The following is a 16,045-nucleotide window of genomic DNA, read 5'->3' as shown; positions in this document are numbered from 1 at the left end:
ATAGTGTTCTCACTATAATACCTGCTAGACAGTTGCAGATAATGAGGTTTTGATGCAACTTTAACTAGTGCAACTGGTCATTTTTCTTCATTATTACAGTCATTCTATGAGGTCTACAACCTGGTTTGATGTGGTCCGCCAAAAATGCCCCTTCTGCGCCAATCTTTTCATTTCAGAGTTGCACTTGTAACCTACGTACTCAATTACTTGTTGGATAGATTTAAATTTCTGCCTTCCTCTACAGTTTTTACCCACTACAGCTTCCTCTAGTACCATGGAAGTTCTTCCTTGATGCCTTAACAGATGTTCTATCATATGTCCCTTCTTCTCGTCAGTGTTTTCCACACATTCCTTTAGTCTCCGATTCTGCGCAGAACTTGCTCATTCCCTACTACACTCCTGGAAATTGAAATAAGAACACCGTGAATTCATTGTCCCAGGTAGGGGAAACTTTATTGACACATTCCTGGGCTCAGATACATCACATGATCACACTGACAGAACCACAGGCACATAGATACAGGCAACAGAGCATGCACAATGTCAGCACTAGTACAGTGTATATCCATCTTTCGCAGCAATGCAGGCTGCTATTCTCCCATAGAGACGATCGTAGAGATGCTGGATGTAGTCCTGTGGAACGGCTTGCCATGCCATTTCCACCTGGCGCCTCAGTTGGACCAGCGTTCGTGCTGGACGTGCAGACCGCGTGAGACGACGCTTCATCCAGTCCCAAACATGCTCAATGGGGGACAGATCCGGAGATCTTGCTGGCCAGGGTAGTTGACTTACACCTTCCAGAGCACGTTGGGTGGCACGGGATACATGCGGATGTGCATTGACCTGTTGGAACAGCAAGTTCCCTTGCCGGTCTAGGAATGGTAGAACGATGGGTTCGATGACGGTTTGGATGTACCGTGCACTATTCAGTGTCCTCTCGACGATCACCAGAGGTGTACGGCCAGTGCAGGAGATCACTCCCCACACCATGATGCCGGGTGTTGGCCCTGTGTGCCTCGGTCGTATGCAGTCGTGATTGTGGCGCTCAACTGCACGGCGCCAAACACCCATACGACCATCATTGGCACCAAGGCAGAAGCGACTCTCATCGCTGAAGACGACACGTCTCCATTCGTCCCTCCATTCACGCCTGTCGCGACACCACTGGAGGCGGGCTGCATGATGTTGGGGCGTGAGCGGAAGACGGCCTAACGGTGTGCGGGGCCGTAGCCCAGCTTCATGGAGACGGTTGCGAATGGTCCTCGCCGATACCCCAGGAGCAACAGTGTCCCTAATTTGCTGGGAAGTGGCGGTGCGGTCCCGTACGGCACTGCGTAGGATCCTACGGTCTTGGCTTGCATCCGTGCGTCGCTGCGATCCGGTCCCAGGTCGACGGGCACGTGCACCTTCCGCCGACCACTGGCGACAACATCGATGTACTGTGGAGACCTTACGCCCCACGTGTTGAGCAATTCGGCGGTACGTCCACCCGGCTTCCTGCATGCCCACTATACATTCTCACTCAAAGTCCGTCAACTGCACATGCGGTTCACGTCCACGCTGTCGCGGCATGCTACCTGTGTTAATGACTGTGATGGAGCTCCGTATGCCACCGCAAACTGGCTGACAGTGACGGCGGCGGTGCACAAATGCTGCGCAGCTAGCGCCATTCGACGGCCAACACCGCGGTTCCTGGTGTGTCCGCTGTGCCGTGCGTGTGATCATTGCTTGTACAGCCTTCTCGCAGTGTCCGGAGCAAGTATGGTGGGTCTGACACACCGGTGTCAATGTGTTCTTTTTTCCATTTCCAGGAGTGTATATCAGACCACCTAATTTTCAGTTTTCGTTTGCAGCACCACATCTCAGATGCTTCGATACTCTTCTGTTACGGTTTCCCACAGTCCATGTTTCACTACCATACAATGATGTGCTCCAAATGTAAATTCTCAAAAAAAAAAAAAAAAAAAAAAATCCTAACATTAAGGCCTATGTTTGACACTAGTAAACTTCTTTTGACCAGGAATGCTCTTTTCTTCAGTGCTAGTTTGCTTCTTTCGTTCTCCTTGCCCGGCCCGTTATGAGTTATTTTGCTGCCCAGCGTACAGCATTCCTGAACTTCATCTACTTCGTGACCATCAATCCTCAGTTTAAGTTTCTCGCTGTTCTTATTTCTGCTACTTTTCCTTGCTTTTGTGTTTGTTCGATTTACTCTCAGTCCACATTATGTACTCATTAGGCTATTCTTTCTGTTCAACAGATTCTGTAATTCTTCTTCACTTAACTGAGGATAGCGATGTCATCAGCAAATCTTATCATTGACATCCTTTCGGGTTGAATTTTAGTTCCACTCTTACAGTTTCTTTTATTTCCATCGTTTTCATTTAATAAGCTATATTTAGACCGCCGTCTCTTCCCTGACAGTGCGAGTATTCATAAATATGTGACTCGCTGCGTTAATATGCCAAAGTTGTTTCGAAAAGAAAAACATTTGTACAGTAGGTATAACATGTCTTCGTATGCTTCACCAGTTATTCTGGGACATTTTGACAATGTGCTTAACATCTCCAGAGCTAACTGCCAAACACATTGTTCTGTCATATGGGGGTGCATGAAACAACATCGGTAGGGACAGCTGAATCGCCCTATATACAGGGTGAACCAGAAACCCATCGACAAAATTTCGGAGGCAGCTGAGGGATATTTTGAGTATTTCGGTGTAAGGGAACCATGGTCTCCTTTAGCTGGTTTTATGCTAATATTTCAATTATGATTTATTCCGTTCACTATCCCCATTAACTATGTTTCTGTGAAATAAAATTCACAACAGTGAAAAGCCTGTAATTCGCAGACAGTAAAATTTACAGCACAAGTCAGAGAGTAATGACATAACTCTCAGACAGGAGTGAAAGTACTGTCATGGGGACTGTCGCTATGGAAACTGCGCAGCATAGCGTGGCTATTCAGCTCTTCCACCGTTCATCACAAGCGTCTTCTAACCAAACTGCTTGCCTACGGAGTAACGCCTCAGTTGTGCGACTGGATTCGTGATTTCCTGTCAGAAAGGTCACAGTTCGTATTAATAGACGGAAAGTCATCGAGTAAAACAGAAGTAATATCCGGCTTTCCCCAAGGAAGTCGTATAGGCCATCTATTGTTCCTGATCTATATTAACGACATAGGAGACAATCTGAGTAGCCGTCTTAGATTGTTTGCAGATGATGCTGTCATTTACCGTCTTGTCAAGTCATCAGATGATCAAACCGACTTGCAAAATGATTTAGATATGATATCTGTATGGTGCTATAAGCGGCAATTGACCCTGAATAAGGAAAAGTGTGAAGTTATTCACATGAGCACTAAAAGAAATCAGCTAAATTTCGATTACGCGATAAATCACACAAATCTGAAGGCTGTACATTCAAGTCAATAATTTGGGATTACAATTACAAATAACCTAAATTGTGGGTAGAGCAAACCAAAGACTGCGATTCATTGGCAGAACACTTAGAAGGCGCAACAGGTCTACCAAAGAGACTGCTTACACCACGCTTGTTCACCTTATTCTGGAGTATTGCTGTGCCGTGTGGGAACTGCATCAGGTGCGACTGACGGATGAGATCGAAAAAGTACAAAGAAGGGCATCTCGTTTTCTATTATCCCGAAATAGGGGAGACTGTGTCACAAACGTGAATTAGAGTGGCAATCATTAAGACAAAGGCGATTTTCGTTACGACAGCATCTTCTCATGAAATTTCAATTACCAGTTTTCTCCTCCAATTGCGAAAACATTCTGTTGGCACCCACCCACATAGGGAGAAATGATCATCATGATAAAATAAGAGAAATCAGGGCTCGCACAGAAAAATTTAAGTGCTCGTTTTTCCCACGTGCCGTTTGAGAATGGAACGGTAGAGAGACAGCTTGAAGGTGGTTCATTGAACCCTCTGCCAGACACTTTAATGTGAATAGCAGAGTAAGCACGTAGATGTAGATGTCGATGTAGATTGCATTCAGTGAATCCGTACAGAACGTGCGTATAAACCAACATTCTATCAGTAAACCTGTCCATACCACTTTGTATCACTGTTAATGCACAACCATCAATGCTGGAAAATCAAAGGCGTGACAACTGAAAACAGAAAGCCCGCTTGAGGGTGATGAGTGGAGTGTGTGTTACAGTTGTCAACATACAGTGCCGTAAGGTAACAGGGCAAGTCTGGATCAAATAAGACACCCTGTTCTTAATGTTCACATGTGAATTTCTCTGCAGATGTATTTAATGCAACACAGATAATGAAGATGCATAGGGGTAAGAAGTGAAACGAAATGGCACTCTGAAACGTCCCCTTTGAAAAATTTTACACGACTGTGCTTAAACTGAAACACAATTTTTTTTAGCGCAACGCAATCTGACTTCCAAAAATCCCTACGAAAGAATGGCCCTGACTATCATTAACCTATACGTTTCACAAATCACTTACCTCACAAAAATCTTCGTTGCTCAAGCTACTGCAATACAGCGAGCGCCACTACTGCCAGCTAAATAAAAGATTCAAACTACTGAAGGCACTAACTACTGATAGGCATAGTTAGCAAATGAAAGATTTTAATAGAGAACAAACAATGTATTTACCTCACTAGTCATAATATATATAGCAGTTCATGACACCAATTCTTACAAATTTCAAAACTCCGCCATCTCTCTCCCCACGTCCACCACTGCTGGAGGCTCATCTCCAACTGCGCAACACTATCCGCTGTTAGCATCCAGCTGCCGCCGCCCAACACTACAATGGCAGACAACAATGCAAACCAGCCACAGACTGCACATGGCACAGCCAGTGATTTTTCATACAGAGCGCTATGTGGTGTTGGTGTTACCAATAAAACTACTTAAACAGCCTACTTACATAGCCCCCATGCTCCCCACAAAAAAATTTACAAATTGTTTTGGGCAGTGGCCAATACAGATTTGCAAAATTTTTTCATAATTACAATAACAAAGATATCAAATGCACACACTTATTGATACAATGTTGGTCAAAAACTAAAATTTTCTCACAGTCCATAAAGACAGTCCTGATCGTTCATCACAGTAAAATTGCAGTGTTTTTCTCAGAGTCTGAGCAATAAAAGAAATTGCACTTGGAAGTAGTGGATTTCTAAGCAGTCTTGAAGAAGTAGTGTTGTCCTTCCAACGGAAAGACTGTGCTGACTCTTGACATGCAGACAGGTAATGGGCCACAACAGAGCAAACCCACAGCAGAGTCAGTCGAAGTTGAAGACTATTGGTAGGTAGGTCATCACAGAGCAGACCCACTGTAGTCCTGATAGAGATTAGGGTATTGGTGGACCACCAGAGGTACAGACCCACTGCAGTCCATGTAGAAATAATGGTATTGGTGGGCCATCGAAGGTTTAGACCCACTTCAGTCCTTGTAGAGATGGCCAACAGCCATCTGTTGTGAATGTGCAGGTGCACAATCACCCTCGAAGAGTCTTGCAGAGAATATAGCAAGTCCATAAACCACCACTTGTCCAATCACAAAGAATTTGTTTGAAATGTCCTTAGAACCAGCAATGCTGTTGTCCAGTCCCTTACTGAATGATTAACACATGTGCAAACACTAACAGTCACTACTTCTCACATATTGTCCATATACTATGACCAACAGAAACGTGTGCAGTGAAATGTAATTTACAAGTTACTTAATTTGATGAACTGGTGTCAATTACAATTTTATAACATAAGAATGCAATAACAAAGGTACAAAATACATCTTTAAAGAACATAACAATACAGATAACATTTGCAGTAGTACAGGTTTTACAAAAGAATCGAAATAGCAAATACATCAGTGTTACAAAAATTATAAGTACATATATAAAAGAGCAGAATAACTTTTGAAACATCAACTTCACACATTAGCATTAAAATAAAAGAGAATAAATAATGTCTAAACATCAGAAAAATTCTACAATGTAAATATTATTAGCTAAACACATAAAGACAGGAAAACACAAATATACAAGTGTACACAAACACATAGCTGAATAATAGAAAGGGAAAGGACAGGGTTTGTTTTCAGTGTAACATTTGGTACTGCAGTCCAACCCAAAACGTCATTCTGTAGATCTTTCGTCTTATCTCAACATTTGTTTCCACCAAAAATATCATATTCAAGCATGTTTTCTGTATTTTGTTCACATCCTCTTTCAAAAATAGTTTTCCTCCACTGTACACTACTTTTTTGGCCAAATCATTTTCTTGTAACTTCTCAATGCATTTCTTCCAATTCCTCATAGTTAGTTTCTTATTTAGTCTACCCCCTCTTAAGCTAACTTAAACCTACTGAGCTCAGATGCTAAACTAAGGGACGAGGCAATGCAGCAGCACAAAACAATTAATACAAATAGCAATGATAAAAAAATGGAAATTGGCCAAAAAAGGTAGCAATATTACAACTAATATAAGGCAATGCGCAGCAAACAAGAAAAATAAATCAGTAATAAAACTGGCTTAACCTAGTAATACAAAGTGACATTCAGTAGCACTATGAATGGCAAACAGCCTCAGCAAATGCTATAACTTATACCTAAACATGACAAAGCTCAAGCAGAAAAAATAGTACACTAATGACAACAACGCAGATAAAGGAAATGTATATTCACATCTTAATATCTATGTAATTAAAATGGTGCACCACTGCTTATTCAATGAAATAAATTACCAAGTACTTGAAAAGAGAATTATTTATGCAGTTCCTGTGAAGGGAAATGTCTATTTGTGCTCTCTTTTCTAAGAAAGTACATCATACAATGGTTCTTTACTGGGTCTGTAGACAGAAAATAGTTATATTAGTACACGTATTAAATTTTATTTTAACCAATGATGCAGTGCAGCAAGAAACTAGATATTAAACAAAATAGGCAAAGCAAGGCGTGAAACGTCATCCGCTAGCCATAAGTCATTTCATAATGCAGTAAACAATCTTCCAACTAGCAAGACAATAGACATGAAATGTTTCTCATCATTTCATTTCAGTAAATATCATAATTTAAGAACTCCAAAGTGTAATCATTGTTTTCAAGTATGAGCGTGTCGTATTTGCGACGCTTTCTACAAAGAAATGTCAATAGCGAGGATAATGGTCTTTTTTTTTACCTGTGCCTCTGAAAGGCACACACTAATGGCTTGTTTCCTGGTGGCTGTCGCCCAGCTGGGCGCCCACGACGCATTACGTGCAGGTGGTCACTTAAGTTTCTTACCGAAATATTTACGACACCAGTTTCCGCTACAGTGGCAGTCTCATATAAAAAATTTCACAGGTCAAGAATTTGCGATACACATCTTTAGAAACAAAATCCTATTGATATAATAGTGTCCAAAAAATTTTCGTCAGCTTTGTAATACATTCACGCATTTACAAAGCTCTTAAAGTACGATTCTAGGTTTACAACAACCTTTTTCACAAACCAGAGTCCCTAACCAATACTCATTATTCGTTGCTTTATTGCACATATACATATTCGTAGACACTTCTTCAATATTTCATCATAACAGATATATAGCATAATCAAATAACTCATATAGCATCAGCTTATTGATCATAAACATACCGCAACAGCATAATACACATAGTCATCGTAATAATGACATCATAACACCTCAGTCAACTCTCTAAATCGTCGTAGCTTCCTCCAATAATTTCAAAACCTAAAAAAATTCTCTGCTCATGTCAAAAGTGTCAACTACCTCAAACGTACTTTAGAAATCACGATCCCATATCAAATTCATCATTCAAAGCTCTCATAGTATAACAATGGTCCTGAAAAAATATGAACAGTTCACAAAGTACAGACAAATACAATTTCATAAGTGTGACGTTATCCAACGGTGTAATTACGTAAACATCTGTCACTGATGAAGTAAAATAAATGTTTGTCTCTCTCAGTTAAATGACCAGATAGCTGTGTAATTTATGTTTTAGAGAAATATGGTACCGATGTGTAAAGTTGTATAAGTAAATACCATATTAGCTAGGGCTCCTTTTGCTTGCCAAACACATGGTACACAAAGTAAGCGTGTACCCCCCTGAGGATTAATGTAATTATACCCTCAGGTGTTACAGATTACAGCAATGGAATGAAATGTATCACAAAAAACTTTCTTTTTAATTCAACAATATTGAAAATTAATGGTTTAAGTACCAAATTAATCACTCAAATGCGTGCCCTGTAGTGCTAAATGTGCGTTTTGCTGTAAGATAATTCTGTGGAACTGTCGTAGTTATCGTCCTCTGTAAGCAAAGTTCTGCTGAAGTCAATGTACTTACCTCATCATAAACGAAGGTGAAATGCTTTCCGTATAGATATCGTAGTTATTACGTACCTTACCGTGATCAAGAAAGTACTATAATGTAACGTATTGTTGTGCTACGATAAAGGCTGTCTCATTGTAGCTATAACACAAAAGTTACTACTAAAACATGTTTACTTTCCAGAATAATACAGAAAAACTGTGCAGATATAAAACAGATACACCGCAAAAGCAACAATGTAAATAGTGTCACATATTAGTAGCGTCGTGATATAATTGTGTAGCTATTAGAAGAGGAATGCTAAGTCATCTTTAATCTCACCAAATGAACTTCAAATAAAGAATGTGTTTTCAAGTAAACCAAAATGTTGCATTAAAATCTCATTAGCAGTACTGGTAAATGTTCTAAGTATGTAAGCCTTATAGTCGTTACGTAATCGTGTCACTAACAACCAAGAATGTACAAATAACAACACTGTGTCGTCTGTTCACTATAACAATGCATTCGTAATTTCTGTTTAAATAAGTTCTCTTGGTTCTTGACTGGATAGTTAACTTTAAAACATTGTTGCATGTTAACAGATTCTGACAAAGCATACTACTAATGTAAAGTGAAAAATTTTATAGCAAAGACTAAGTTCAATAGCAGATTATCTTTCAATGAACGGTTTCACATGTGAACTGTGGTGTAAACCTTTCCTCTTCCTACTACGCAGAGCTCCAGCTTCAACAGAATTATCATGTGGTATATGGTACATCGGTAAAGAATGCTCAAATTTTTCTCAAGGTTAGAGTCTATGTTATTTTTCTCAAGCCCAGCCGGCGCACGTGGCTGCCTGCCGGTGCGAGTCATTGTCTGTTTCTTTGTTGGCGCTCGTCGTTATTAGGATTGGGAGACCTAACTTCTACAAATTCACCTTGACGAGAAGGCCCTGCCCTGTTTGAATCCCGCCAGTTCTGATGAAATTCCGGTCTGTCGTTATGATTATATCGTCTGTCGTAATGTCGGTAGTTCCTGTATTTTCTTTCTTGTCGGTTCAGTGGTGGAGAATTTCTCCCTGAATTGTCACTGCGTGGTGGACCTTTGCGTCTGAAATTATTCTGTCTCCCGTGATAATAACTGTTTTGGTTGCCATATTGTCTGTTTCTCTGATTGTCTCTGTGATAATCATTACCACGGAGAGACGACCTTTCCCTGTAATTATTACTACTCTGCCAACGGTTGTCATACGGGTGGTGTCTGTTTTGGTCACGATTTACGTTGTAAGAATAGCCTTGTCGTGTATTATTTCTGTCATCGCGGAATTGTGACAGGTGTGACCTGTAATTGTTATGCTCCTGTTTTCGCGTTCCGCGATTGTCAGTGTCAATTTCCAGTTCTTGTAACAGTCCCTGAAAAGCTTCAATGTCGTCTTTGCATCGTCCTGCTAAAATAGTGTGTCGTAAATGTTCAGGCAATTTGATTAAGCAAATGCGGATGAGTTCTGAGGGGCTGTATGGGTTTGAAAGATACTGATTCTTATGCAACATATCTTCAAAATATTTCACAAGACTGAAAAATTCAGATTGTTCGAAATGTTTCATCATCATGATGCCATGTTTTCTCGGTCTTGTGTGGCTTGGGACCAATATGCTGAGAGGAAGGCATGGTAAAATTCTCCTTCACTGTGGCAATCGTGAATGACCGATCGCATTCTTACAGCTGGTTCATTCTCTAAGTAGCCACACATAAATTCTAATCTGTGCTCTAGTGACCAGTTGGGAGGAAAACAATGAGAGAATTGATGGAGCCACGCTTGTGGATGAATGTCGTTGCCAGAATTCTTAAATGTTTTGAATTTAAGTGTAGTAATGAACAGCTTATAGTCAAAATCATCGTCTCGGCGGGTAGCATATCGGTCATTGTTACGTCGTGTCGGCGGTTCCATCTCAGAATTCGGTGTACCTTGCCAATTTCTTTCATAATTTCCGAAGTGCCCTGTGTTATTATTTTGTGGCTGTTCCGTATTTCTATGTCCCTCTTCCCGTATTGGAGCGCGAGTGTCCTCTGAAATACGTAATTGTTGTATTACCTGTTTCAGCTTATCTTTTACTTCCCGGATTTCTCTTTGGTGTTGCGTACTAATTTGATTCAGACTTTGTTTGAATTTCCTAATTTGTTCACACTCTCCTGTGTCATTAAAGACTACCGGTTTTGTGTCATTCAAATTATCATCTACCTTCGTAGATAAATTATTTAGCTGATCCGAAAGTTCAACTACTTTCTCTGATAATGAACTAATGTCCTCCATGTGTCTTTCTGAACCAATTTTCAGAGTATCTACTGTGTCCTTTAAGTTTTCTTGAGTTTTTGCAAGTTGTGTAACCGAATCGGTAGATGCAACTGAGTCATCTTTAGCTTGCAAGGTCTCATGATTTTCATGAACAATTGTTTGCAGTTCTTTTATGGCTGCTTCGTGATTCTGTAATGCATTTTCATGCCGCGAAAAAATAATTTGGAAATGCTCACAAATTTGTGTTTTTATGTCATTACAGACTTTTTGACATTTCGATTCGATTTTATGTAATTCAGTAGTTAAATCTTCACGTGTTTGTTCAAGTGTGGTGTCTAACTTTTGAAGCTTTTGTTCCATTGTGTCTAACGTTTGAAGCTTTTGCTGTGTTTGTCTCTGATTTTGTTCCATTGTGTCTAACTTTTGAAGATTCTGTCCCATTTGTTTCTGATTTTGTTCAAGCGTTATGTCTAACTTTTGAAGATTTTGTTCCATTGTGTCTAACTTTTGAAGCTTTTGTTGTGTTTGTCTCTGATTTTGTTCCATTGTGTCTAACTTTTGAAGATTTTGTCCCATTTGTTTCTGATTTTGTTCAAGCGTTGTGTCTAACTTTTGTAGCCTTTGTCCCATTTGTTGCATTAACTGTAATAACAGTGCACTGGTGTCTGAAACATGTTCCTCAGTGCTTTTCGGCAGTGCATTTGAACCGGCAATATTCGCATTTTGAAAAGCAGACAATGTGTCTTGATTTATTTGAGAAACGGTGAGGACGCAAAATCTGAATCTACAGTATTTGCAAGATTGTGTCCTGTCATTTCGGAATCCTGAGGCGAGCTGTTGCCGACCGATCTATCGATAATGCTTCCCTGTTCACTAATTGTTTCACTGCCTACACCATTATTTGCAGCCCACTCCATTTCCCTATGCGCTATTACCAAATTACTACTTTGAACGTTAGTGAATTCATTACATGGTGACGCTAACACATTGCTTTCGTCTTCACTGTCATTTCTCAGTTTACTTTGGAGCCTAGTGTTACGTTTTTCACACGCCATTATTGTCACAATTTTTCACACGACAACACAGAAAAACACAATTTGAAGAACAAAAATAAGAGAACACATTAACATAGCACTGAAAATAATATCTAGGTAATTGCAAGCCCATCTGCGAAATACTTGGTGCAAATCTACATGCATGCCACAACTGTTTTACTGTACAACAATGAAAGACTGCAACTACAAAGGAAATTCTCTCTATGATTACGCGCTAGCAATAAACAAAGGCTACACTGACTACACAAACTACAAGAAAAAAATCAGAAGATTCCAGTGAGGTATCCGTGTCTAAGGGTCGACATATGAAACGTCCCCTTTGAAAAATTATTACAAGACTGTGCTTAAACTGAAACACAATATTTTTTAGCGCAACGCAATCTGACTTCCAAAAATCCCTACGAAAGAATGGCCCTGACTATCATTAACCTATACGTTTCACAAATCACTTACCTCACAAAAATCTTCGTTGCTCAAGCTACTGCAATACAGCGAGCGCCACTACTGCCAGCTAAATAAAAGATTCAAACTACTGAAGGCACTAACTAGGCATAGTTAGCAAATGAAAGATTTTAATAGAGAACAAACAATGTATTTACCTCACTAGTCATAATGTATATAGCAGTTCATGACACCAATTCTTACAAATTTCAAAACTCCGCCATCTCTCTCCCCACGTCCACCACTGCTGGCGGCTCACCTCCAACTGCACAACGCTACCCGCTGTTAGCATCCAGCTGCCGCTGCCCAACACTACAATGGCAGACAACAATGGAAACCAGCCACAGACTGCACACGGCACAGCCAGTGATTTTTCATACAGAGCGCTACGTGGTGTTGGCGTTACCAATAAAAATACTTAAACAGCCTACTTACAACTCTTCGATAACGTACCACCGGACGCCATTGATCTCATGTATCAAAATTTTCAGAAAATATCCCTGAACAACTTCTGAATCTTTTTCAGTGGAGTTCTGTAATGAATTTTTGATACTGCAGACGAGTGTGCTGGGCCGAGACTCGAACCCGCGATCTTTGGCCATATCGGTCAAGTGCTGCATCAGTTTTATTTTCTTCTTATTTTTTTCCCTTCCCTCATAGCCCCGCCTTGAGATCGCCAATATTACATCTTCTGCAGTTTAGCCTTTTTTTGTCACAGAAAACTAAAACTGAGGAATGCAATTGTTGCATCGAACTGGCGGCTAAGCGTATGGAGGGGACTGACACAGCGTAATATATAGCTACAGCAAAAGAATAAAATGATTGTAGTGTGTGGGCAAGGAAGCCATGAAATGAATTCGAAGAGTGGGATCTATACCATCACCAGTAACTGATAATATACTAGTAGCTATTAAAATTGCTACACTAAGAGGAAATGCAGATTATAAACGAGTATTCATTGGACAAAAATATTATACTAGAACTGACATGTGATTACATTTTCACGCAATTTGGGTGCATAGAACCTCAGAAATCAGTACCCAGAACAACCACCTCTGGTCGTAATAACAGCCTTGATACGCCTGGGCATCGGGCTCAAACAGAGCTTGGATGACGTGTACAGGTACAGCTGCCCATGCAGCTTCAACATGATGCCACTGTTCATCAAGAGTACTGACTGGCGTATTGTGATGAGCCAGTTGCTTGGTCACCATTGATCAGACGTTTTGAATTGGTGAGAGATGTCGAGAATGTGCTGGCCAGGGCAGCAGTCAAACATTTTCTGTATCCAGAAAGGCCCGTACAGGACCCGCAACGTGCGGTAGTGCATTATCCTGCTGAAATGTAGGGTTTCGCAGGGATCGAATGAAGGGTAGATCCACGGGTCGTAACACATCTGAAATGTAACGTCCACTGTTCAAAGTGCCGTCAATGCGAACAAGAGGTGACCGTGACGTGTAACCAATGGCACCCCATTCCATCACGCCGGGTTAGACGCCAGTATGGCGATGACAAATACACGCTTCCAATGTGCGTTCACCGCGATGTCGCCAAACACGGTTGCGACTATCATGATGCTGTAGACAGAACCTGGATTCGTCCGAAAAAAAATAACGTTTTGCCATTCGTGCACCCAGGTTCGTCGTTGAGTACACCATCGCAGGCGCTCCTGTCTGTGATACAGCGTCAAGGGTAACCACAGCCATGGTCTCCGAGCTGATAGTCCATGCTGGTGCAAACGTCGTCGAACTGTTAGTGCAGATATTGTTGTCTTGCAAGCGTCCCCATCTGTTGACTAAGGGATCGAGACGTGGCTTCACGATCCGTTACAGCCATACGGATAACATGCCTGTCATCTCGACTGCTTGTGATACGAGGACGTTGGGATCCAGCACCGCGTTCCGTATTACCCTCCTGAACCCACCGATTACATGTTTTGCTAACGGTCATTGTATCTCGACCAACGCGAACAGCAGTGTAACGATACGATAAACCGCAATCGCGATAGGCTACAATCCGACCTTTATCAAAGTCGGAAACGTGATGGTACGCATGTCTCCTCCTTACACGAGGCATCACGACAACGTTTCACCAGGCAGCGCCGGTCAACTGCTGTTTGTGTATGAGAAATCGATTGGAAACTTTCCTTATGTCAGCACGTTGTAGGTGTCGCCACCGGCGCCAACCTTGCCTGAATGCTCTGAAAAGCTAATCATTTGCATAACACTGCATCTTCTTCCTGTCGGTTAAATTTCGCGTCTGTAGCACGTCATCTTCGTGGAGTGGCAATTTTAATGGCCAGTTGTGTATATTGTGCGGTGGACTGGAAACTAAAGCAGCAGTGTATCCTTCCTTAATTAAGGCGAAAAATAAAAAAAGGGATGCACATATTGCAGCACCGTGCAAATGGTCATCACGGACCTCTCCCGATGCTTAAACATGTAGGTGTGACTTCTCGTACTAAGTAAGATACAGCCTATGTTAAAACGTGCCTTGGTCTATCATCTTTTAACTTGTTCTACCAGTTATGATCAAGCTGCAAGGAGGCTCATAAATAATTAGAGAAATATTGCCTGTGTTTTGTATACGGAGGATCTTGCAATGTCATGCCTGCAAGTTATTCTAGAAATCCAAAGTGTCCTTAGTGCCGTCTTGGAAAAAATAATACAATGTCTGCTCATGAAGCCACGACACAGCATTAGTTTTTATACTTGGGTAATACGTCACATTAGGAAGTACTGGAGCCTTAGTTCGACATGATTTGGAGTTACTCGAAGAACGTACGCCAACATTTGCTTCTCCGAGCGTCACCCTGCCGCCGACGCGCCACAGCTAAGACGGTTGTCATCGTTGTCTTGGACTCTACAGCCCGTGCACAGTGCAGAATCCGTAATTTGGATCGGGTGTAGCCCTGATCTTTTCATGTGCTTGCCGTCAACCGTAATGAACCATACAGGAATTGTACGGTGTCAGCATAACATGCTGAATCGTTGTCACATTACGTTCCAACAGACTTCCTGGCGCTTTCTCTCTACCACGTAATTTCTGCGTCCACGCTGCATGATACGATACACCGTCCGTGCCGTCGCCGGTGGAGTCGCTGGTAGGGTGAGACAGACCTAACTGAGGTCTAGATAAACGACACCAATGCAGCCAATGTAGAAGAGTGTTTCTGTGGAAGACGGAGGGATGCACAGGCGACGTTACGGAGGGCAGCGCCAGTTCCTCTAACAAACCCGTCAGACTGTGCGAACGGCGGTGCCGTAATTTGAGCAACGTGCTTACAAACAGAGCGACCGCCCTGTCGTGAACATGGACTACGTTAAGGTCTCCCAGACCCTGGGGAAGGGTCAGAGTTTCACATTTGATCTTGACAAGCATTTACGAACGAACAGAGCACCCAAATTCGCTAGTATTTGTCGAAGAAAAAGACCATCATCATCAGTAAGTTACTTATCAGGAGGATGTGCAGGATGCGTGACGCCAAATGAATGTTAACACACTGAGTCCTTTGGAGGATATAGTCTGTCCTTTATTGATCACAGGTATCTCTGAGCTGGAAGGGGGGACTGAGGGGGAGGAGGACACACAAACTTTCAACAGACAACCAACCCCAATATTCATCGCCACTGATTTGGTGACGTTGACACGTCTACTCAAGGTTATGCCATATGTACAACTATCCAATCCAGCCAACTGGTCTACTCATGCACGTCCCACGACACGTCCTCACAGTTTAGCTACCGCCAGTCGCCGCTCTCCTGTCTTCCGTACTTCACAGTTCAACTGGGAAACTTGCAGGCTTAGCATTCCTGGAAGGAAGCATATCGGGGACACATGTGTTAGCCACATGCTCTGGGATGTTTCCAAGAATGAATTTTTTAATCTGCAGCGGAATGTGCCATGATATAAAATTTCCTGACGGGTTAAATGTACCGGACCAGGACTCGAACTCT

Source organism: Schistocerca gregaria, chromosome 2 (genome assembly GCF_023897955.1).
Source record: "Schistocerca gregaria isolate iqSchGreg1 chromosome 2, iqSchGreg1.2, whole genome shotgun sequence".
In the NCBI taxonomy this organism is placed as follows: Eukaryota; Metazoa; Arthropoda; class Insecta; order Orthoptera; family Acrididae; genus Schistocerca; species Schistocerca gregaria.
Note: the sequence above shows the minus strand (reverse complement) of the source record.